Genomic DNA, 25,937 nt, shown 5'->3' on the forward strand with positions numbered 1-25,937 from the left:
ATGTTTTACAGGAAAACTTAAAATACCTTCCATTAGAAATAAATGTTTTACAGTTCATACAAACATTTGAAACTAACCCTAGGCCAGCTTCATCCAATCCTCTGAACCCTTCTCTCACATACGCCTGTCTATTGTAGATTCTTCTTCTGGCTGAATATAGATCTGGAGATGGATAAACTCCTTATCCATCAGGGCTACCCAATGTATGTCTTGGACAAGTCTAATTGAAACTTCTCGTCGATGAGCTGACATCTTTCTTGTGTTGTTCTACCCATGCTATTACCATCCAGTACATATTTCAACATTTTGTTTACATACATATATCTTGAGTCTGTCAAATGCTTTATTACATATCTATTGCATTGCAACAATTTAACATCTAGTCACTTTCTCAGAACATGTGAATATGGATAGTCTGCTGTTACTGGTGTCTAGTAAACTCGTGTTGTCTCCTGGTGATTGTCATTCCTCTTTTCTATACTCATAAATCATCTTCTTAATGTGCACACCTAGATTGTTGTCTGGGATCAATGTCAAACAAGTTCACGTCAAGTTTACAGAATCTCTTGGAACATAAAAACAGTTGTTAAGTCTATACATTCCATAAAAATGCGTAATACACCTCACCGTAAAAAAGAAAAATAAGATTCCTTATAATTTTCAAAGTACATGTGTTTGGCCTTGGGTATAGTTTATAGTAAGGATTTTCCAATTTTGTCAACCTTACTAAAAGGAAGATTATTTCTTAAATTAGCTGAATGGTATTTTGGAATGGGTAAAAATGAAATATATTTATTATTCCTAAAATGTAAAAATAAAATGTAGAGATAATATCCATGTGCAGCTTATCTCTTTTCGGTTTGAAGTCATCTGAAATAGTAGCTTCAGCCTAACCTGTTATGGTCTTTCCCCAGTGTCCCTCCTTCTGTTTTTAGGAGCTTGTGCTGGGACTTTTCTCCCTCTTCTCTAAGGAATTCCATCTCTGATCTCCCACGTGATCAGATCCCAAGCCCTGCTGGGATCTGCAACATCTGAACTGGCAGATGGGATGAAAAGGGAGAGGAAGAGAAACACTGCTGGGCACACATGATTCTTCACATGGGGTCAGTTGACTGGTCTTAATAAGATATCTCAGCCCCTGCTTACCTCTCCTGACCCCACATCTCACTCAACTTTAGGTTCTTAATAGAGCCCATGTTAGTCTTTACTCGAAATGCCATTATTTCTTATGAAAAAATTTATATTATAAATATTTACATTTTAATTATCATTTTTAATTATTATGTTTATATTATAACTGTTATGGTATGTTATAAAATACTTGGTATGGTTGAGGTAACTTTCTTTGGAAATAAAGGTGCAATATAATAGTAATAATAATAATAGAATATGCCATTTATTATGCCCTTAGGAAGTGAGTGATATATATTGTTTTAAATTCAAACAATAACCATAACCACAAAATTTTATTGGATGCCTTTATGTGCTCATGAAAATTTTCAAGTCATAGGAGAGGGACTCATCAGTCAAATAATCACAGAAATGAATATGTAATTAGGGACTTTAAGTGTCATGAAGGGAAGTCCAGGTGCTAGTAGAATTTTTAACGGAAGGATTTGCTTTGGCCCAGGCAGGTTAGTGAAGGTTTCCCTGGAAAGATAAACTTTGACTTGAGATGTAAAAGATATGTAGGAGTTAAGGATGAAATGAGGGAAGGGGCTAGTATTGCAGAAACAGGAACAGCATGAAGAAACCCTAAAATGGGAAAGAAGAAGGACCAAAAAGAGGACCAGAATGGTTAAAACAGAGTGTGAGGGCGATGTAACCTGAGAAGTGTGGGTACACTGGAGAAGGCTTAGCAACCTGCTCTCTAAGGAAATAACACAAAAGGGAGAGAAAGGAGAGAGAAAGAGAAAGAGTGAAAGGGGGGAAGGGAGAGATAGAAAAGGAGGAAGGGAGGGAGAGAGAAAAGGGGAGAAGGAGACAGAGAAGGAGAGGGTCTGAGAGAGTGAGGGAGAAAGAGGGAAAGAAAAGAGAGGGAGGGTGGAAGGATGGGGGAGAGGATTTGGGAAAAGTCGGAGGGAGATCCAGTTCTACTGAAGTTGTCTATTCATTGTCTATTTCATGTCAGGGTGGTAATTTGAAAGTCTCCCTAGCCTTTGGTGAGATTGTGCTTTGATTATGATGGACTGGGCAGGGAAGATAACCTGTCTAGCTGGGACAAGTGGTGCCAAGTGAGAAAGGACACAGATAGGACACATTAAACTCGACATATTCAAAAAGGCCTGAAGTGACTGACTACATCTTCCATAAGGAAGCCCAGAAAATGGAAGAGCCAGCTTGGAACATGGCGGCAGGACAGGGGTTGGGAGGGCTCTTCCCTCTGAAGACATTATACAGACTAGCCAGCTGTCAGGGTTTCACGTTTACACATCTCTGAACTCAAGCCTGACCTCAAAATGATAGAAAATAAAGAGTAACTAAGGAATTATAAAACACCGAACACTAGGTCAATAAAGTGTATATTTTTCAAGTATTATGTAGGAGGTGTGCATACAAATCTATTAAATGAAGAGTGGAGAAAAGCAATGAAACGTTAAAGCTCCGGTTCAAAATAGCAAATACAAAAACACATCAACAAAGCACCCAGATGAATATGAAATGTCCAGTTTTGAAAGTGTGACACAATTTTAAAAGGAATTAATTGCTTGTTCACTTCAATCTGAAGGCCCCAAGGGTGCTGCTCCTTTTACAGGAGGGGAGAAAATCCCAACCACCCCAGAATATTGCTTAATCAACTCAAGAGACATTTAATCCATGATACTGAAGCAAGGGGTGTTTCCACTTAGGATGTCGGAAGATTTCAAACATTGCTGAGAAGCTCGAGTGAATGCAAAACAAACAAGGGCTACATTTAACCCTGGAGTGGAGTAGACATGCTCCAACATTTAGATAGGATGTACCACTTAAAAAGATTTAAATCTGCTCCAATAGTCACAACCCTCCAGTTAGGATATTAGTATTAATCCCCTTTTTAAATAAAAGGTATGAGTATTAGCCCACTTTTTAAATAAGTAAACTGAGGCAGAACGTTGTTGAGTGGCAGTTTAAAAGTTGCAGTAGAAGGATTTGCCCTTTGGTCAGGACTTCATTCCTTTGAAATGCACTGCCTCATCTCCCGAGCCACGTGATGGGCCTCACCAGGATAATTTATTTCCAAGAACAGAGTGCTTTGCTGTTCAGCAAAGACATTTTTACTTTCTGTATTGTAGCACTGTGTCTGTTACTAATGTAGTATGAAATATGTATCCTGACCGCACTAGCATTAAACACAATGCCGTGTCCTGTGTTTCCTTACCAGATGTTCTTTAGCATGTAAGTGTGTTAAAGAAGAGCGATAAACCTAATAAATTTATATAGAAACCTATTAGTAAAGAATTATGCACAGGAAATTCAACTTCAGTTTGGAATTCTTATTTTTGCCCATAGGTTTTGCTCTACCTTCACTCATTCATACTTGTAAGAGAACTATGTTTAACCTACTTTTGGCAGTAGCACTTATGTTTGCACTAAGAAAAGATAAGTATAGGCAGTTTTTACCCGAAATTCTGTCACTAATTCAACTCTAATAAAGATATTCTGTGCATCCTATTCTCATGTCTTTAAAATGGAAGTGTAATATAGTTGGTTAAGTGCCAATCTAAGTTTTAATCTGATTTTATTCCTTGAGAAAAATTATTGACTTTCTAGAAACTTAAATGATGTGTTAGTGAAAAGGGAAATGGAAGATTAAGTAATTTCCCCATGTGAAATTTACTTGAATATTATTTAGCTGCTGGAAAATATAGGCATGACTTAAAGAGGCATAGATAGAGTAAAAAGTAGCTTTATTCCCAAATTGAAAAAATAAGTGCTCACTGAACATTTAAATAATATAATAAAGAACTTAGTAATGAATACAATAAAAATCATTTAACTATTAGCATAGTCAAAACCACCTTTAAAATTTCAAAGACTATCTTTCTAGACACTTTCCAATGATATACATGAGTAACATAAAACAAAATAATGTAATTCAGATGACCTCGCAGGCACACTTTTGGACATGTCTTTGGGTGGACATAAGCACATGGTTTCTGTTGAGCAGACTGCTAAGGGCAGAATAGCTATGTCAAAGGGTCCTCATATCTTCTGTTTTGGTCTAAGTTGTCAATGTCACGCCAGTTCACATTCCCCTCAGCAGTGGGTGACAGCTTACCCTTTTATTGGGCTCCATTTATATGTTAGCCATTCATGTCGGTTTGCAGTGATACTGCATTGCGGTTTCATTTTGTACTTCCCAGATAATGAATAATATTGAGCAGTTTTTCAAATGTTTATGAGCTGTTTGTATTACCTCTTTGTTAAGTTCATGTTCATATGTTGCATGTTTGTCTAATGGGTTGTCTGATTATACCTTATTGATAATTAAAGTCTAATTATAAATGATCAATTTTACCAAATCCATCTGCCCTCGTCCCCTCTTTTGTGTTGTTATTTCCATGGATTTTAGTTATATGCACATTTGAAAATTTATGGGGCATTTATTTTTATTCATTCTTAATTTCTATGTATTTGGTGTTTCTTTTCATTTCTTCCTGCATTTCTATCCTTTCTCCTGCCATTATTTCCTTATGAATGAACAATCGGCCTTAGCATGACATGCAGATCTTCTAGCAACATTTCTTCTCAGTTTCTCTTTTCTTGAGAATGTCTTTAAATTGCTTTCGTATTTCAGAGACATAATGGCAGGGCATAGGATTCTGAAGGGACATTTATTTGCTTTCAGCACTTTAGATATGTCATGTTGTCTTCTAGCTCCTGTTGTTTCTATAGACATGTCAGTTGTCAGTTAATTGTTACTCCTTTGAAGACTGCGTACTTTCCCTCTGGGTGCATAGAATAAGAAATGTACTATTTGCCTTTGGTTTTCAGCATTTTCACTATGATGTACCTAGGAGTACTTTTTTAAAGATTTATTTATTTACTGTATTTTTCTTTATTTATTCCCTCATCCCCCAGATGATTCTCTCGTCTGTCTGCTCGTTGTTTGTTTTTGTTTTTTTCTGCTTGCCTTCTGCAGGAGGCACTGGGAACCGAACCTGGGACCTCCCAGGTGAGAGGCAAATGCCCAGCGGCCTGAGCCATGTCTGCTCCCCGTGGGTTGCAGCGTCTGTTAGCTTGTGATATCTGCTTGTTAGGGTGGAGGTGGTGTCTAGCTCACTGTGGTTGGGGTGGCATCTAGCTCAATTGCAGTGCGGCAGTGTCTCTTGCCTATTTTTTTATGAGGCACCAGGACCCGAGTCCAGGACCTCCCATGTGGTAGGCAGGTACCCAACTGGTTGAGCCACAGCTGCTTCCCCTAAATGTATTTTTTTATTTGAAACTTATTATATATCCCAATTGAGGTTTGTAGGGATTCTTGATTCTGTGACTTGATGTTGTTTTTTTTTTTTTCCATACTGTATTTTTTTTTTTTGTCATACTGTATTTTCTTTTGACATGGCTATTTTGTGTATTGAATTCCAGTTATGGTGTATTAAAATGCTATAGAGACTACATGTGATATTACCTTTCAACTATGTGTTTGCACTTTCATTTGCCAAGCAGACAGAGAGGGCACTGACCACCTCTATTTAATTAGGGTATAGGCTGAGTTATGTGCATGTTGCCCTTTCCATGATGGCTCATTTACCTTTCTTTGTCCCTGTTTTTGGGATCTAGCTCTCCTGGTTTTGAGCATATTGAGATTACTAGCCGCCTCCCCCAGGGATCCCTGTTTACAGCTTTTCAAAAGATGGCCGTTAACTAAGATTTGTATTCTGGGGGTTTGTGGTTTAGTCTTTTAGCCTCCTTCCTTGCTCGCTTTCATAATTCAGCAAACTCCTTGTGAAGGAGCTTGCCATGTGTTTACAGCCCAGAGATCTTCAATTTTGTCATTCTAGTAGCAGGTTTCTGCTCCTGCAAAACCCAGATTATCATCTTCTAGCTACATCCAAAATCAGCAAAGTTTCCAGGAGTGATGTTGCTACATATTGCCAGTATACCAATTATGCATAACAAAATATTGCTTCATAACAAATTACCACACATTTAGCAACCTAAACTGGCTCGTGTTTATTATCTCATCATTTCTGTGGGTCCGGAGCTTGGGTCCAGTTTAGCCTGGTCCTTCCACAGGACTCAATGAGCCTGCCATCTTTGAAAAAAAATTTCTTTATTACATAAGTTTTGGGTTTACAAAACAATCATGCATAAAATACAGGAATCCCATGCACCATCTTGTCAACAACACTTTGCACTGATGTGGAAATTATAGCATTTTTAAAATAATTGCACTAATTTTAATGGTAGTTACTCTTATTACAATTAATGAAAGATTATTAAAAGAAAACTATTAACTATTATCCATAAGTTACATTAGGTGTATTTTTTCCTATATACCCCTGATTATTAACACCTCGTATTAGTATCATATATTTGTTATAATTCATGAAAGAATACTCTTATACTGTGAACTATAGTTCATCATCTACAATAAATTTCACTGTGGTGGGGTTTACTCTGTTGTACAGTTTCATATTTTATCTTTTAATTTTTATTCTAGTGTTATATATGCCCTACAGTTTCCCCTTTATACCACATTCACATATATAGTTCAGTGCTGTTGATTAAACTCATAATAACATGCTACCACACTACTGTCCATTTCCAAACCTTTACAAATAGAAATTCTGAACAAATTAAGCATCAATTCCAACCCCAATCTATTTCCTGGTAACCTATACTCTAGATTCTAAGTCTCTGATTTTGCTTCCTGTAATTAGTTCATAACATTGAGATCATACAATATTTGTCCTTTTGTGTCTGGCTTATTTCACTCAACATAATGACCTCAAGGTTGATCCATGTTGTCACATGAATCAAGACTTCATTTCTTTTTACAGATGAATAATATTCCATATATGCATATACCATATATTGTTTATCCATTCATTGGTAGATAGACACTTGGGTTGCTTCTGTCTATGGTAATTGTGAATAATGCCACTATGAGCATTGGTATGCAAATATCTGTTTGACTCATTGCTTTCAACTCTTCTGAGTACATAGGTAGTAGCAGGATTGTGGGATCATATGGTAATTCTGTACTTTGCTTGCTGATGACCTGCCAAACTGTTTTTCCATGGCAGCTGCACCATTTTACATTCCTACCAGTAGTGAATGAGTGTACCTATCTCTCCACATTCTCTCCAACACTTATAGTTTTCTGTGTGTTTTTTTTAATAGTAGCCATTCAAGTAGGTGTGAAATGATATCTCATTGTGGTTTTGATTTGAATTTCCCTAGTAAGTAGTAATGTTGAGCATCACTCAATGTACTTTTTTAGCCATTTGCATATTCTCTTTCGGGAAATGTCTTTTCAAGTCTTTTGCCCATTTTTAAATTGAGTTGTTTGTTTTTTTATTGTGAAGTTGTAGGATTTCTTTATATATCCTAGATATCAAACCTTTATTGGATATGTGTTTCCCAAATATTTTCTCCAGATGAAGAGTTGTCTTTTCACTTTGGTGACAAAGTCCTTTGATACACAAAAGTCTTTAATTTGAGGAGGTCCCACTTACCTATTTTTTCTTTCATTGTTTGTGCTTTGGGAAAAAAAGTCTAAGAAACAATTGTCTATCACAACACCTTGAATATCTTTCCCTACATTTTATTTTAGAAGTTTTACATTCTTATATTTAGGTCTTTGATCCATTTTAAGTTAATTTTTGTATATGGTGTGGGATGGGGGTTCTCCCTCATTCTTTTGCATATAGATATCCAGTTCTACCACCACTATCTGTTGAAGAGACTACTCTTTCCCATTTGAGTGGACTGTGAGCCTTGTCAAAATTCACTTTGCCCAGATGTAAGGGCCTATTTCTGAACTCTCAGCTTGATTCCATTGGTCAATATATTTATCCATGTGCTGGTACAATGCGGTTTTGACCACTGTAGCTTTAATAAAATTTAAAGTCAGGAAATGTGAGTCTTACTAAGTTCTTCTTTTTCAGGATGTTTTTAGCTATTCAGGGTCATTTACCCTTCAAAAAATTTTTGAAAACTGTCCTTCCACTTCTGAAAAGTAGGCTGTTAGAATTTCAATTGGGATTATGCTGAATCTATAATCAATTTGGGTTATCGTAATGATATTTAATCTTTCAATCCATGAACATGGACTATCTTTCCATTTATTTATATTTTCTTTTTGATTTCTTTTCACAATATTCTGCAGTTATCTGTGAACAAGTCCTTTGTTAAATTTATCCCTATTTTCATCTTTTTATTATTATTGTAAATGGATTTTTTCCTTAATTTCTTCCTCAGATTGTTTATTACTAGTGCATAGAAGGGACTTCTGGGAAGATGCCATCAGAGTAGGGTGGTAGGGCTCAACTCTCTTACACAAACAATGGAGGAAGGGCAAAAATACTATTTAAGGGAACTTCCTTACTGTCTGCAGACCAGGAGAGTGCTTATGTCATCCAGGTGGGAAAGTGACAGAGACATGGAAAGGCCAAAGCAAAAATTGTGAGTTGCTAGCCCCAGAGCTGGGAATGGCACCCATCCCACACCCTCAAGAACAGTCTAGGTAAAACCTGTGACTCATGTGGCCAACTGAGAGGGGGACAGATCTCCTCCCTGTGAGGAGTGAGGGTGCAGCAGAGGCAAGAGAGTGGTTTCTGTTCAGTGAGTTTGGCCAGTGGAGTCTGCTTTGAATCTCTGATATGGCCAGACCACAAACACCAATGAGTCAAAGTTGAAAACAATACCACCATGGAAAGGTTCACCAAAGAGTACAATCTGCTGGCAAGCCAGGAAACTGCAATAAGTAAAAAGCTTTTTTGGAGTCTCATGCCAAGGCACTTTTGAATCTGGCCTATGTCCCATTAGTGCATCCAGAGCACTGTTCTGAGAACTTTAGCTGGGTAATCTTAAAGATTTAGACTAGACTGAGCCAACACTCAAAGAAGAGCCGTGAAACAAAACCCCAAGGCATGAGAGAGAAATTGACCATCAGAATAAATTCCCAACATAACCAGATACCTAGACATCAGTAGAAAACTACAAGCTATACTAAGAAACAGGAATATAAGACCGAGCCAAAGTGTCAAATAAAGAATCCTTGTAAGATATAGAATTTAAGAGATCTGAAAAATGATATGCACACAAATCTTCTATATTGATTCAAAGAGAAGGAAAATATGGCTAAAGAGATAAAGGATATAAAAAAGACACTGAGCATAAAGAACAATTTGAAACTCTGCAAAGAATAGTAACAGAGCTTATGGGAATGAAAGACACAATGGATGAGGTTAAAAATACGCCAAATGCACATAACAGCAGATTTGAACTGGTGAAGGACAAAATTAGTGAATTTGAGGAGCTAGCACATGAACTTGAAAAGATAGGAGAACAGAAAGAGAAAAGAATAGAACTAATGGAACAAGTTCTCAGGGAATTGAATGACAATGCTAACCACGAACATACGTGCTACAGTTGTCTCAGAAGGAGAAAAAAATAGAAAAAGGGCAGAAAAAATATTTGAAGAAATAATGTCCCAAAACTTACCAACCCTTATGATATATATAAATATCAATATACAAGTAGGACAAGGCAACCCAAATAGAATAAATATGAATAGACCTACTCTGAGACACCTGTTATGTACAATGTCAAATGCCAGAGAAAAAGAGAGGATTCTGAAAGAAGCAAGACAAAAACAATGCATCACATACAAGGGAAGCTCAATAAAACTAGGTGTCAGTCTCTCATCAGAAATCATGGAAGTAAGAAAGTAGTGGGATGATATATTTAATGTTCTGAAAGAGAAAAAACGACCAGCCAAGACATCAATGGATGTCTGCAAACTGTCCTTCAAAAATGAAAGTGAGTTTTAAAGTCTTCACAAACAAACAAAAATTGAGATAGTTTTTACCAAAAGACTAGATTTACAAGCAATGCTAAAGGGAATTCTACAGCCGGACAGGAAAAGGCAAGGGCAAGAGACTTTGAGAAGAGTGTAGGAATGAAGATTATTAGTAAGGGTAACTAAAAGGGTAAAAAGACAGAAAATAGGAAGATAAGACAATGGAAAGCCAAAGGATAAAATGAATTAAGTAATGCCTTTACAGTAATAACATTAAACATCAATGAATTGAATCCCCCAATCAAAAGGCTGTTGTATAGAAACACTACAGATCTTTGCCAGTTGATCTTCTCCTACCCTGTCACTTTGCTTAATTCATTTATTAGCTCTAGTAGACTTGTTTTAGTTTTTTTTGTGTGTGTGTGTGTGTGTGTTTTCTATATAGAGAATCATTTCTTCTGGAAATGGTGAAAGTTTTACTTCTTCCTTTCCAATTTGGGTGCCTTTTATTTCTTTCTCTTGTCTAACCCCTCTGGCTAGAACTTACAGCACAATACTGAATAACAGTGGTGACAGTGGGCATCCTTGTTTTGTTCCAGGTCTTAATGGGAAAGCTTTCAGTCTTTCACCATTGAGTATATTGTTATCTCTGTTATTTTTATATATGCCCTTTATCGTGTTGAGGAAGTTTCCCTCTATCATATTTTTAAAAGTGTTTTTATAAAGGAAGGATGCTGAATTTTGTCAAATGTTTTTTCTGTATTAATCAAGGTAATCATGTGCTTTTTTCCCCTCCATTTTCTTAATGTGGTGTATTATACTAATTGATTTTCTTATGTTGAATCACCCTTGCATACTTGGGATAAGACCCACTTGAACATGGTGTATAATTCTTTTACTCTGTTGTTGGATTTGATTAGCAAGTTCTTTGTTTAGGAATTTTGCATCTATACTCATAAGAGTATAGATCTGTGTTCTTTTCTTGTCATACTTTCATCTGGCTTTGGAATTAGGGTGATGTTGACCTCATAGAATGACTTATTTAGTGTTCCCTCCACTTCATTTTTTTGGAAGTGTTTAAGCAGGATTGGTATTAATTCTTCTTGGAGTGATTGATAGAATTCACCTGTGAAGCCATGTGGTCCTAGACCTTTCTTTGTTTGAAAGTTTGTCATGACCCATTCAATCTCTTTACTTGTACTTGGTCTGTTGTGGTCTTCTATTGCTTCTAGCATCAATGAAGGGTACACATGGGTTTCCAGGAATTTGCCTATTTCATTTTGGTTGTCTAATTTTTTTGGCATACAATTGTTCATATTGTCCTTTTGTGATCATTTCTATTTCTATGGGGTCAGTAGTAATGTCCCCCCTCTCATTTCTGTTTTATTTATTTGCATCTTCTCTCTTTTTCTTTGTTAGTCTAGCTAAGGGTTTGCCAATTGTATGGCTCCTCTGAAAGAACCAACTTTGATTTAATTATTATTTTATTATTCTCAATTTCATTTATTTCTGCTCTACTCTCTTTTAAATTTCTTTCCTTATGCTTGCTTTGGGCTTAGTTTGCAGTTCTTTTTCCTCCATGTGTGCAATTAAGTCTTTGATTGTAGCTCTTTCTTCTTTTCAAAATATAAGCATTTAGGGCTATAAATTTCCCTCACATATGGCCTTGGTTGCATCCTTTAAGTTTTGATATGTTGTGTTCTTTTTTCATTCATCTCAAGATCTATAGTGATTTTCCTTGAAATTTCTTCTTTGACCAACAGTTTGTTTAAGAGTGTGTTATTTATCTTCCATATATTTGTGAATTTTCCAGTGCTGTGCCTGTTATTGATTTCCAGTTTCATTCTACTATGGACAGAGAACATGCCTTGTATAATTTTAATCTTTTTACATTTATAGAGACTTGTTTGGGGTTCCAACATGTGACCTAACCTGGGGAATGATCCATCCACAGTTGAGAAAATTGTATATCCTGCTGTTTTGGAGTACAATATTCTGTATATGTTTTTGAGGTCTAGTTCTTTTATCATATTATTACATTTCTCTGTTTTCTTATTGATCCTCTATATAGATGTTCTACCTATTGATTAGAGTAGTATTTTAAAATCTCCAACTGTTATTGTAGATGTGTCTATTTTTCCCTCCAGTTTTGTTAGTGTTTACCTCATGTATTAGGATGCACAGTAGTAGTTGCATCATTATTTACGAGTGCTATTACTTCTTGCTGGTTTGTCCCTTTAATTAATATATATTTTTCTTTATCTCTTATAACAGTTTTTCATTTGAAGTGTATTTTGCCCCATATTAGTATACCTACCTCAGCTCTTTCTTTATGACTATATTTTTCCAAACTCACTTTCAAGCTATTTTTGCCTTTGGGTGTAAGTTGTGTCCCTTGTGAACAAGATATAGTTGGACCATGCTTTTGACTGGCGAGTTTAATCCATTAATATTCAGTTGTTATTACCTTAAAGGCAATGCTTTCTTCTGCCCTTTTATCCTTTTGTTTTTATATGTCATATGTTTTCTCTATTTTCCTTTATTTTAAGCTCCCTTTTCCTATATAGTTGACCTTTTGTGATGTCTCTGACTGATCCCTTTCTCATTTCTGTTTCTGTTTATTTTAAAAATAATTTCTTTTGGTTATCCTGGGGTTTATATTAAATAACCTACGCCAACATACTGATATGAAAGCTACCAACTTAACTTCAACAACGTACACATTCTGCTCCCAGATGCCTCTGTTTCCCCTTTTTATGTTTTTGTCCCATTTTACCACTTTGTATTTTGCATGTCCATTATCAGGAAATATGCCTTTTTCTTTTTCAATTATATTCTGATTCTTATAGAAATTGAATAGTACAGTTACACTTTGAGAATATAGTACTATTGGTACTATTTACTATTTACTCTTGTGGTTACCCTCACTGATAATCTTCATTTCTTTACACTATTCCAAACTACTATCCCCTGTCATTTCCTTTCAATCTGCAGAATTCCCTTTACTATTTCTTGTACAGCAGATCTCTTGTTAACAAACTCTTTTGGAACCTGTTTATTTATGAAGATTTTGAAACTCTTCATCATTTTTGAAAGAGAGTTTTGCCAGATAAAGAATTTTGGGCTGGAAGCTTTATTTTATCAGTTGCTTAAATATATCATACTATTGCCCTCTTGCCTCCATGGTTTCTGATGAGAAATCAGCATTTAATCTTATTGTAGATCATTTGTAGGTAACAAATAACTTTTCCCTTGCTCCTTTCAGAATTCTCTCTTTATCATTGCCATTTTACATTCTTATTAGTATGCATCTTAGATTATGTCTATCAGCATTTATTCTGCAAATAAAAAATACCAGAAATGGGTTGGCTTTTATAATGGAATTTATTTGTAGTAAAATCATACAGTTCTGAGGTTGTGAAAATGTCCAAAATTTCAGTCTCAGAAGTGGGGCAAGGCAAAATGGCAGGTCTGTCAATCTCTCTCTGTCTATACCTCCAGGCTCTCCTCCTTTGGCCTCAACCTGCTCCATGGGCCTAGCCTCCTTGGGGCCTCATTGCTTCAGCTTCTCCACTGAGTCCAGCCTCTAGCCTCTTTCTCAGCCTCTTGGGGTTTCTTTGTCTTTTTGTAGCTGTAGGTTTCTTTATCTTTTTGTAGCTAGAGTCCTCTTTCACAAGGTAAGGGGAAATAACTGCTTTCTTTGTGAGTTTCTGTTTTCAGTTCTCCACTTGTGTAAGAATCCAGAAAGAGGTTTGAGACCCAACATAGATTATGCTTGATTGATGTACTCCAATCAAAGCCCCCCACTGAATCCATCAGAGGGTTCGTTCCACAACCTAATCAAGGGACTTTAACTGAAGTTATCTAATCAAAAGATCTTTCAACTGAATCTAACCAAAATGTCCCCGCACATAAAATAGGTTTTCAGGCACAGGCATGGCTTAGTTTACCAACATAATTTTCTGGGGTCCACAAAAAACTCAAACCAGCACAATACCCTATATCTCTTTAGCCATATTTTATTTTCCTTAATCTCATTGAATTGACTTAGGAGAATTGTTTGAACTTCTTTGGTTCCTTGTTACAAATTCTGTGTGTCCTGTGAAGTTTTAATGTATTCCTTTGACTGAGCTTTACATCCTGTTTCTTAATATGGCATGTACTTTTTTCTGATGCCTAAGCATCTGGTTATCTTGATGAATTAGCTCTGAAGGTTAGTTTCCCACTCTTGTCTAGGGTTTTATTGTTGATTGGCTTTGAGTTAAGGCTCTTATTTTATACTTACTCTGTCTTATTCCACAACCTTTATAATATCTCATATTTACTTGATCAGCTTTTGTCAGTTTTTCTTCATCTGATTCTTGCCCTTTGATATGTGGTGCAATTTTTAGGATTGCCCTCTCTGCGCAATTGTTTCAACTCCAGAAGTAAACTTCCTTTCTTCTGTACCTTTTCCAAGAATCATCATCTGTTCTGTTTGTTTTTGTGCCGTATTATCTCCCCAGCTCCTATAATTTGTTTAAATTCTCTCCCTAACTCAGTGTCCTATTTTACTTGACCTTTTCAGTTATGGGAACCTTCCAACTTATAGCAGTCCAATTTAAACCCTTCCTTTTTTTCCTTCTCTCTCTGTGAGAATTCTCTGCCTTCATTTTCTACCCTGTTTGAGTGTCTGCCCCAGGAAGCCAGATGGGGTCAATCCAGAAGATGGATCACTCCAGAAAAGTCCATCTTGCATTTAGGTTGTCTATCCAACAGGAACTGGATGGAGAGAGTACAGAACTTGCCAACCTTTCTACCATAGTCTCCCCCCACACACACACATTTGGGAGCCTTTTGTATGCAGTGCTTCTCAGTAGCTTGTGTTATTCCCTGGGTTTCTGCAGACTTGCAACCCCTTGCCTGGATATGTACATGCTGCTTTGAGTGGCTCTATAATCTGAGTAATTCCCAAGCTTCATGGTACCATGTGAGGAGGATAAAGTGGGACCAGCACTGTGGTACATACATTTCATCTGTGATATTTTTCCTTTCCTTCAATGCAGCACTTGTGGAATCCTTCTCTAGTCTCTTCCATGCTCCAGAAATTTAAGCAAGTGAGATTTGTCCTTTAATTTGCTGAATTTCTGGTGACATTTTTTTCAGGGGATGACTCATGTCAAAATGTTGGTAACATGAGCCTGCCATCTTGATGTTGGACAGGCTCCAATCCTTCCTTGAGTTCATGGTCCTTTTCCCAAATCAGACAGATAATGGCTTTTGGAGGTCAGGTCAGAGCTCTTACAACTAGGAGTCCCTATTGGTCTTTGCCATGTGGCTTTCTCACATGGCATTCACTTCTGAAAAGCCAGCAGATGCTCTTACTCCAATTTGCCAACATAGAGGCTTATTGATCATCACTTGACTACTAAGTGGCTATCTACCACTTTGCCTTGCAATGTGATCAAGAGTGACCATCCTACCTCCTTTGCCCTAATTTATTGTCTATAAGCAAGTCACCAGTTCTGTCTGCAATTAGGGGGTGGAGATTATTCTATGTGTAACACCCTATGAGGTGTGCAGGGGCTGCTGATCAGAGACATTCTCTGGGGTTTGCAGTTGTGATTCTTGTTATGATTGTCTCCTCTTCACCCTGCATTGGTGGAGGAGGGATCTCACAACCTACATATATGACATGGTTGAACACACAACACACAGCACTGGGAAGATGAGATGGAAGTTGTTCATGACTCATAGGCACTCACAGTCTAAGGAAGGAGGACACTGTTTTCCTTGCAGGGTCAACAGTGGCTTGCAGTGTGACGCTTGGAGTTGTGGGAAGCAGGCTTGGTAGTAACTAGAGGGTGAGAAATCTCATGGTTCCCATGGGAGGAGGTAATTGTCTTGTTAGATTAATTCCTCAGGTTGGCAGGGACCTAAAGCCTATGAGGTTGAGGAAAGGGTGGGTGCAGCTGATTTGGCTGATGGGGGAACTAGTTGGGTGGGGAGCATATCTGGTGAGAGCAGAATTGCTTACAGTTAAGTCTTTGGGATCCTGTTAGGTTCAAAGATGTTGTAACAGTTTGATATTATTTATGAATTCCAAAAAGAAATATAGATTAGGTTTGTAAAATGGTCAGTTCCTCTGGCATGATAACCCCTTGATTGTATTAGATTCAGCTGAGACGTCTGATTAAATTATGTTAAGAGTAGGGCTCTCATTAGAGTGCAACTCAATGTCAAGTCCCAGCCCCCTTGGGAAAAAACAGATATTCACATAGAAGTAAACAAACAGAGAAGAAGAACACAGAGGGAGAGAGACAGCTCATTAGTCATGGCAGATAAATGAACCTGATAGTCTACAGCTGACCTTATGAAAAGAACTGAACAGCTGAGTTTGGAAAGAAATGAGCCCAGGGTATAGAGAGACGAGCCTTATACCAGCCTACAGTTAAGATTGGAAGAAGCTGGGACCACAGAGCCTTAAGAGGAAGGAGAGAGGCTGAACCTTCCCAGACATCACCCGCCATCTTGCTCCAACCTGTGGCCAATGATTTTGGCTGAGAAAGTACCTCTTATAGTATCTTGAGGTGGACTCTTTAAGATCTTGTGACTATAAGTTTCTACCCCAAATAAATGCCCTTTTAAAAGCCAACAGAGTTCTGGTCCTTTGCATCAGCACCCATTTGACTAATTAATACAGATGTCAAGGCAGCACATTAAAGTTTAAACTTTAAGTTCAGTCTTTTTGGTTTGGGCTCATCTCTTTCTTTTTGAGACTTTTTGTCTTCTTAAAATGATAAGACTAGAAAATGGCACTCTGCTTTTGAGAATTTTACTAGCTCAGATTCTTAGTTTTCTGTCCTGTGGAATTTCAGACTCCAGCTAATTTCAATGTATTTAAAGCAATATGTCAGAGCCAAAATATGTATTTGTTTCCCTGTTCTTCAGAGGTGACTCTCTGTTTAGTCCAAGTTCACTTTCTTCACCTCCAGCTTGCACCAAAAAGGGGCAGATATCCTCAGGGAAGATGCGTCTACAGATAGTCAGCTTACCTCTGTGGAATTTCAGGCACTAGTCTTCATTTCTTCCTTATATTTCAAATGCTTTATATATATATATGTTTTTAACATGATTTATTTTGTTATTTTTAGTGGAAGCATTGAAATGCTGCAACTAATCAATTCTGGTTGAGCATGGCAGTTCCACCATGTTCCAGTTATACACTTACTGTCTCTTAACTTCAAATTAATGTTCCTGGCCTGTTCTGTGATAATTGATCTGGGCTCTTTCTTTGCCAGCTGGCACACATTAAGATTTGTCAGCAGAGTTCTCTGGGGAGGGGTTTTCATGCTGGGCTTCAGGGTGCTTCTCTTCGAAGGCTCCTGTATCCACTTCCTGCATCTTCTGCCATTTGCAACATAGGCAGCATCTCCGATACCAGGATTGCAGCACAGGGGCCCCTCAAATACTGAGATCCCAGCACGGGGCCCTCTCCAGCACCAGGATACTGAAGTGCAGTCGTCAGCAGTCCTGAGGACAAACAGCTTTCCTGTAGCCCCTCCAGATGGGTTTGCAAATGCGTGCCTCCAGAAAGACCTCCCTATGAACAGCTTTTCCTGACCCCGTCAAGGGCAGATTTGGGAAGTTCCACAGGGTAGATTTCCAGAAAGTTCCTCCAAAGTGGCACCTTCTCTGCCTTTCAGGAAGCTGCAGCCACGTCCTTTCAACAAGATCCAGAGCTCAGGAGGAGAAGTGGGGCTCTTCCTTGAGTGCTCTGTCCCAGCCCTGGGGAAAGTGGCTGAACACCATGTTTGTTCAAGCGGTTTTCTTTAGAGTTCTCTCTTCTCTGTAGTAGGGCATCCCTCATTACTCCAGTGCCTGCCACAGCAAATAACTCTTCATTTTGTATTTTCCCTGTACAAATTGTTGTGTGGATTCTGTCTCCTGATTGGATTCTGACTGATACATCTTGTATTCGATTTTAATGACTGTTTTCTGCCACTGGCAATTATTGCAACATAATCTTTGACAGTGCCCTCTGGAATGAAGAAAAAATTGTTGCAAACTTTCAATTTACAAAAAAAATACATCAAAGAAATATATGAGCCATTTGAACTAATAAAAGAAGAAACTGACAATTAGAAACAGAATATGGTAGAACAGGGGTGTTTATTTTTATAAAACTAAGAATAGGTGCAAAAGGAAGATCATTTATAAGGGAAAATCAATGATAGAAGATAAAGTTAAATCAAGGCAAGATGACTGGAAGCTAACTACATTCTTATTTTCAACACAGTAGCTAGGATCAACTGATAAACAAACAGGCAAACAAAACTGAAATCTCTAAATGAAACTTGTAACACACTGGAAAAATAAACATATTTTAAAAAAATGCATATTCAGACTGGCCAAAACATAGGAAAACCAGCAAGTCAATCAAGGCAAACTTAACACAAAGTTCTGGATGGTGGCTTTCTCTGAAGGAGTAGGAGGGCAAAGTCATCAAAGACACGTAATCAGAAGGCTTCTATGGAAGTATCAAGTTCAGTATTCACACCTAGGATTTATTAATCTAGATGCTTATCATAATACTATTACAATTTAAACCATATACATACACACAGTTACTCAGTCTTCTATGCATGATGTATTTCATAATTGTTTTAAATACTAAAATAACAAAATATTAGTTAAGAAAAAAGGAACAGAATTTGGAAACAGCAGTATTATAAAAGTGAAAGCGGATTATTGAAGCAGACCATTCATTTTGGTCGGCAGCTTGAACGATTATTCCAAATCACCTTGATATAAGACTCTAGGGATGCGGGCATTAGCTCCATGGTTTCCTTGATTAGCATTTGTCCCATGGGGGCATAGTGTGGAGTGAAAGTAGACTGAAGTCACTTGGAGTACATGATAATAGCTAACAGCCTAGCATGTGTGCTTTAAGATATATGTTTAATTGTAGAACATTTCCATGTGGCTTGAGCTCTTCTAGGAAGAGTAAAAGTAGGAATAATAATAAATCTAGTGATGATATGGCATCGGCAGCATCCTTACTCTGAATTGTATAATTCTAAGAGAGGGCAGTCATTTTCAGCCTTTGAAATTTCTCTAAATGTTTAAATATAATTTTGCTACATTAAGAGTCAATAAGCCCTCTTTTGGAAATGTCATTTGAAAATAAGCCTTACCAATGCCATTGAAATTGTCTGATTATTTAATTATATGTTCAATAAAATGTTCTCTGGTTAGCATGGCCAGTCATGAGTATGTTTCTGTGCATGTGTGGGCACACATACATTCATGTATATTTAGGAAGAGAAGAAAAAAACAAAGTAGATAAGGACACTGATATAAGGGTGAGTTATTCCGAAGTAAGACATGTCAGGCACAATGGGCCTAATGGATAAACCACCTGAGGATTTTGACCATGCTTTTCTTAAAAGTGACTAAAACTACTTTTATTTTCACAGGCTGTACAATGACAAAAAAAAAAAAAAGAAAAGAAATGTCAAAAGGCAAGCATGGTAAAATTCTATATAGCCTGTAGATTTTTAATCTGAGATTGTGGGGTTGGTAGGTTCATAAGATTTTACTGTTTTCTATTTTTTAGTATTTTTAAATGCCATTTCTTTCATATAAATCATTGCATTCTGTTGTCATAAAAATGATGTATCAGGCAGGAATTATTATGTAGGTTTATTGTTTAAGTAAAAAGGAGGGGCTCAGAAAAGTAAACTCAGAAAAGGTCTATTTTGTTGAAGACCAGATTTTAGGTGATGGTAAAGGAACTCAAGATAAGTTTTCATGGCTTTTAGTCATGCATCACGTTGCCTAAGCAATAGGGCAGAACAATTTATTCAGAAACAATCAGGCAGCAGTGTGGTTTTTGGGGAAAGACTGGGAAATGAGAGACCAGGTAGGGGGCTGTGAAAGAATTCTAGGCAGAGGTGACAGACCTGGGTTTAATGATGACTGTGGAAATGGAGCCTGCTTTGAGCTTCTTAACAGTGTCCTGTGTCATTTTACACTTTTTATGTGAGAACTAGTTGATTGAGAGTCTTTACAATTCTTTTAAAGGTCTCTCTGGTGTTTTTTACAATGAGCTGAATGCTTTGAGGTAATCTCTCTGATTTATCTAAGCTTAGTAAAATGTTCAGTAAAAGTAGACTATTTGAATTCAGTGAAAGAGCCAGGACTGCTATTAGATTTTTGGAACGTTTTCTACTTTCTACATATAAAATGATAGCAAATTAGACATTCAAGGAAAATAATGTACTCTATGGGTTTTGTCTCCATGTGAAACAATGGCCAGAGAGCTTTTGGCTCTTTGCAATCTCCATTGACTCAACTCCACATTTCTTCTTACTGTCTTTGTTTAGTTACACAGAGCCAGGCCAGGCTGTATTTAGGGGACTCTTTCCTTGCAGATTATAATGTTTACTTGTGCATGATAGAGTGAAAAGGGCACCAAGCAAAGAGTCTTATGAACTTCATCCTAGGCCAGGTTCTGCCACTTCCTTGACTCTGAATGACTTAACTTAAATTTTTCATCCTCAAGGCCTCAGTGTCGTCAAAATGTAGATTCTAATGCTCATACGCATTTCCTTTTCTTTGAAGATATATGTTGTGTCATCAAGCAAAGAAACAAATGAAAACTAAATAAATCTTAGAGTTCTTTGTATATTATAAAATTAGGGGCAAATAGATCTTATCATTTATTTATATGTCAAAAAACATGCCAGATTTGATGGTTGGGATGAAGGTACAAATGTGGATTTGAGTCTGATTGCCAGGAAAGGCTGAAATGTAAATAAAAATAATGGTTATATCTGTGTGGCAGATTTTGCAGATTGTCTCACTAAATACCACTTCTGATCCTCTTTTAGCATGCTTTTTTATAGAGAGTAGAAATTTCACAAGTACATTTTCTAGAATCCATTGTAACTAAATTTCTGTGTGTGATTTAGGATCTTTTCAATAGACCAACCCACTTGAGACTTGGAAGCCAGAGGTGCTCAATTTAGGAAGGCACCTACCTCATGGAAGACCAGCTGTGGAGCAACTTGTATAGTATGTCCACTGTCCACTGCCTAGCGGTTTCAATGCTGATCAATGGGTCACAGTATTATTGGAGATTTTTCTATATTCTGGTTGATTTCCTGGGTTCTAAGGCATTTTCTAGTTCTCATATAGCCTCTACCTAGTTTAAAGGAAGTAGAAAGTAGATACTGTTGTCTGCAGTTAAGGATCCTGATCAAACTGGAGGTGCTTTCAAGTAACATATCCTCAAAGGTGCGACATCTGGAATTGGTTTTCTCACCTGAATTGAGTTTGAAGGCAGTGAGGATCCAACGAGCATTAGGGATTAAGATACTGGTAGTCTATGATGGGTAAGATCACATAGGTACTTACCTTCTTCTCCTTGTCACTTTGAGTGAATTGCCTGATGAAGGCAAGGGTTTGTCAGACTGAATGGCTACTATGCCAGATCATTTTGAATGGCAGAAATAATACACATATTGTGAGACAGGTTGGCTGTTTCCAACCACATTAGAGATCTTATTGGAAAACAATGATATGACTAAGATTTTAAATCTTTGGCTCAAAGAACTGCCAGAGAGTTTCTCGTGACTGAACAATGACAACACCCAAAAGAAATAGCTTTTTTCTGGTATCATGAAAAATAAAATGCAAAAATTAAGCTTGAGTATTGCTGAATTACTATAGTTGGTTGGTTGAATTTACAGCCTTGTGAAAGACAGAGAATTTATTGGGAAAGATTGGCCCAAAACATATTGAATATGAGTTGAAATACATTCTGTTTGCTTTGTCAGTTGACCTACACTCAGGTTGGTCATGTGCCAAATGGAGTTTAGATGGTAAAATATCCTTGTAGTAGAATGCAGAGGAGTGAAATGCAAAGATGCAGGGAGATAGGAATATTGGAGAGACTTTATAATATGCATCCTACTCACCTACTCTCAGATACAGTCCGCAGGATGTCCCGAAGGACACTCTTCTCTAAGGTAAATGGAAGAGGACAAGCATCCTTCAAAGTACTATGGCAGCTGTCCTTTGTAGCTTAAGATGAAGGTGAGAGATGCTGCTTCTGAAGTGGGGTTCCTGATTTCATAGTGGGAGAGGCTAAATAAAAGAATTCCACTGCCAGACCCAGTGCCATAGTGTTAATGATGGGCAGCAGAGAAAGAGTGGTCATCAGAATATTTTGATTCACCTAAGGCTTAGTTGAACGTCAAGGAATCAGGAGGACTTGGTACCAAAATAAGCAGACAGACATCTAAGGTGCTTCTTGATCTCTATAAGCTTCCTTTCTTCAAAACACACAAAACAACAACAACAAAAACTTTAGGCATATCACAGAGAGATCTCTGTGAAGTAGCAACATGGTCAATTTTAGCACCTATTCAATGAGATACCTGGGTAAGTTTAGTGACACAGCACAACTTGAAAGAATGCACATCTAAGGAGTTTGATTAAAAACATTGGAACATGAAATATATATATAATGAAATTTCTTCCCAGGCTTCATCAAAACAACTTATGACTATTTACCTAAGTAATGGTGCAGTGGAAAAGAGTCATCATCAGAACTTTGTGAATTATATTATAATGGACACTGAATATTGCTAATATCTGGAGACCAAGAAAGCTCTTTTTCACTTGTTCAGGGGGTAGCTAATGAGCATAAAGTGATAAATAATGTTGAGAACTGACTTAAAAGATGCAGACTCAGCATCTCTCCTGCCCAATTCAAGTATTCTGCTTACCTAAGGGGAAGACAGATCATCATAGAGAATGATGTTAGATTATTGTAAAACTACTCTTTTTAATATTTTAAGTTAAAATATTAAATTTCAGTGACAGACATAAGCACTTCCATGGCTCATGATATACCATTATTTATTTGGCCAATTTTCTATTCTAATATTAAAAATTAAAAACACTAAAAGAAATTTCTTGCATCTGGCTGAGCAAACACTATACCTTCAATGTTTTAGTTAATCTGTAAAAAGTACCACACACAAGATGGCTTAAACAACTGAAAGATATTGTCCCACAGTTTTAGAAGGTAGACATCCAGAATCAAGGTGTCAGCAGAATTGTGCTTTCTCTGAAGTCTTTAGTATTCTGCTGGTGGCTTGCTGGCAATCCTTAACTCAATCTCGGCCTCTGTCTCCTCTCCTACTATGTCCAAATTTCCTCTTTTTATAAGAACACTGGCCATATTGGATTAAGGTCCACCCTGATTTACTTTGGCCCCTCCTTAACTAATAACATCTTCCAAGATCTTGTTTACAATGATTTCACATCCACAGGACCTGGAGTTAGGACTAGAGCATGTCATTGTGGGGACATGATTCAATCCTTAGCAGTGTCTAACTTTAGAAATATGTCAGTTCTCTACTTCTGAGTTCTCTCAGTTTGCCACAGGGCTGCCAATGCAAAGCACCAGAGATGGGTTGGCTTTTATAATGGGAAATTTATTTGGGGTAAAGCTTACAGTTCTAAGACTGTGAAATGTCCAAATTAAGACACCATCAGAGATGCTTTCTCACCAGAGTCAGCTACTGTTGATCCTAGCATCCTGTCATGTGGCAAAGATGACTGTCAATCTCTGCCTTCCCCTCCAGAATCTACGGTTTCCCAGAGCTCTGCTGTGGGCAACCAAGCATAGGGCTTGTCTCCTCAGCCTTGAACTGCCCCACAGGCCCAGCCTCTTAAAGGTTTCATGCTTAAGCAATCCTTGATCCTCTCTCACACGTGGAAGGATCAGCATAATATGGCTGCTCTCTTTGCTTGGGTGTGTCTCTCTCTGTGTGTCTCCAGTTCTATCAGCTCCAGTAAGAGGGTGAAGACTCAACCTGAGTCATGCCTCACTGACATACTCCAATCAAAAAGGCTCTCACACCCACAGGAATGGATTAGTTAAAAAAAACAATTCTTCCCTTCTGGAATTCATAAAAGAACTTCATACTGTCACATGGGCCATAATTTCATCTTCAAAAATCTTGGTGAATTCACCATCCCCCAGAGCATCACAGTGGGACCTGAGGAGCGAAAAGTAGCAGGTGTCTAGATGCCTTGATAAGATGCCTACATGCAGGAAGGTAGAAGACATACCCTAAGAAATTCAACAGTCCTGAAAGCCCAGCAGATTTTCTGGGAGCACAACAATCTCTAGAGCGTATTGGGCTATTGTATCCAAAGTGAACACACACTGTGCACTGCTCTGTCTACCACAGAGAAATAAGTTTGAATTGTTGAGTCAACCTGTATTGCATTTGATATTTGTGAGCTCGATCTATTTATTGGGCAGTTAGGCTACCAGTATTCAGTTGGACCCAAACACAGAAGAAGACCATCTTACCAGTTCAGGCTTCAGTGTAGGCCATGCTGCAACTTGACCCTTATAAACCAGCAGATTTAGTGAAGCTTGATGTGTCTGTGGCAGGTTCAGATGCTGAAAGGAGCCTGTGACAACCCCCAATAAGAGAACGATGGTGCCAGTCCCAGGGCTTTGGAGCCAAACCATTCCCTTTGTATTCAATACTATCCTATTTTGAGAAATAGCTCTTGCCTCTTGTTTAGTTTGCTAAAAACTGCAGAATGCAAAATGCCAGAAATGGGTTGGCTTTTACAATGGGGGTTGCCTTGCAAGCTTACAGTTCCGAGGCTGAGAAAAGTGCCCATATCAAGGCTTCATCAGGCAATGCTTTCCCTCAGAAGCCGGGCTGTGAGCAATCATGGACTCCTCTGTAAGGTACATGGGGCGCCAGCCAGTCCCTGACTTCTACTCAAGCTCTATTGTTCCTGGCCCCGGCCTCTCCATCTGTGATGTGCTCTCTCAGCTTCTGTTGGTCCTTTACTCTTGTGTCTTTTTTCTCATCTCTGTGGCTCCCTCTTTCCACATTCATATCATTTATGAAGGAATCCAGTGAGAGGATTAAGAGCCATGCTGTACCATTCCCTAATGAAGTAATCTAAACAAAAGGAAGGTCGCACCTCTCTTAGATATTCAAATTCTGTTCATAAGACACTAAATAATTCATGGGACCAGAGCTGCCTGTCATGATCTATTCTATTTAATCCACAAAACTGCAATGTTGGGCAAGCCTAGAAGTGGTATATATGAGCACAAACTCAAGGAGACATTGAAGGTATAAGAAAGGTGGATGAACAGGTATTTCACCCTCCTACATGCCAACTCCTCCTGCTCTGCCACTGCCCCTTAACCCATACTTAAGGTTTCAGGGGAGTTCCCTGTGTATAATGACTGAAGATGATAAAATTGAACCCTAGTTGTAGATAGGTCTGTGATATATATATATACACACACATATATATGTTTAAAAGTATAGGAGGACAAAGGCAAAGCTAACAGCTGTTGGCTCTACAGGGAGTTTGCCTTCATTTTAATTTTAATTTAATTTAATTTATTTATTTCTCCCAATCCCCTCATTGTTTGCACTTGCTGTGTGCTGAGTCTTTAAAGAAGGCGCCGGCATCCAATCACTTGAGCCACCTCCACTTCCTGTTTTCTTGTGTCTCTCATTGTGTTAGTCAGCCAAAGGTGTGCTGATGCAAAATACCAGAAATTGGTTGGTTTTTATAAAGGGTATTTATTTGGCATAGAAGCTTACAGATACCAGGCCATAAGCATAAGTTACTTCCCTCACCAAAGTCTATTTTCACGTGTTGGTGCCAAATGGCTGCTGATATCTGTGAGGGTTCAGGCTTCCTGGATTCCTTCCTTCCAAGGTCTTCCTTCTCTCTGGGTTCAAGGTTCTTTTTTCCTGGGGCTGGCTTCTCTTTCCTCTGTGAGCTTACTTTCCAGGGCTCCAGCTTAAGTTTTTAGCATCAAACTCCAACATCAAAACTTGAACATCAAAAGCCAACTCTGTCTTTTGCCATGCCTTTTATATTGTGAGTCCCCATGCCCTAATGACATGGCCCAATCACAATCATAACTCAATCA

At 37.9% G+C, this 25,937-nt stretch overlaps 1 long non-coding RNA gene across 1 annotated transcript in view; it reads left to right on the forward strand.

Annotated features, from left to right (window-relative positions):
• Positions 1–920: 920 nt before the first annotated feature.
• The window catches only part of LOC131280515 (uncharacterized), a 54,562-nt gene continuing 29,545 nt past the window's right edge, over positions 921–25,937 (forward strand). The window contains exon 1 of the long non-coding RNA XR_009188129.1: positions 921–1,103. This is a non-coding gene — a long non-coding RNA (uncharacterized lncRNA). The remainder of the gene's footprint in view (positions 1,104–25,937) is intronic.

Source organism: Dasypus novemcinctus, chromosome 11, assembly GCF_030445035.2.
Source record: "Dasypus novemcinctus isolate mDasNov1 chromosome 11, mDasNov1.1.hap2, whole genome shotgun sequence".
Lineage (NCBI taxonomy): Eukaryota > Metazoa > Chordata > Mammalia > Cingulata > Dasypodidae > Dasypus > Dasypus novemcinctus.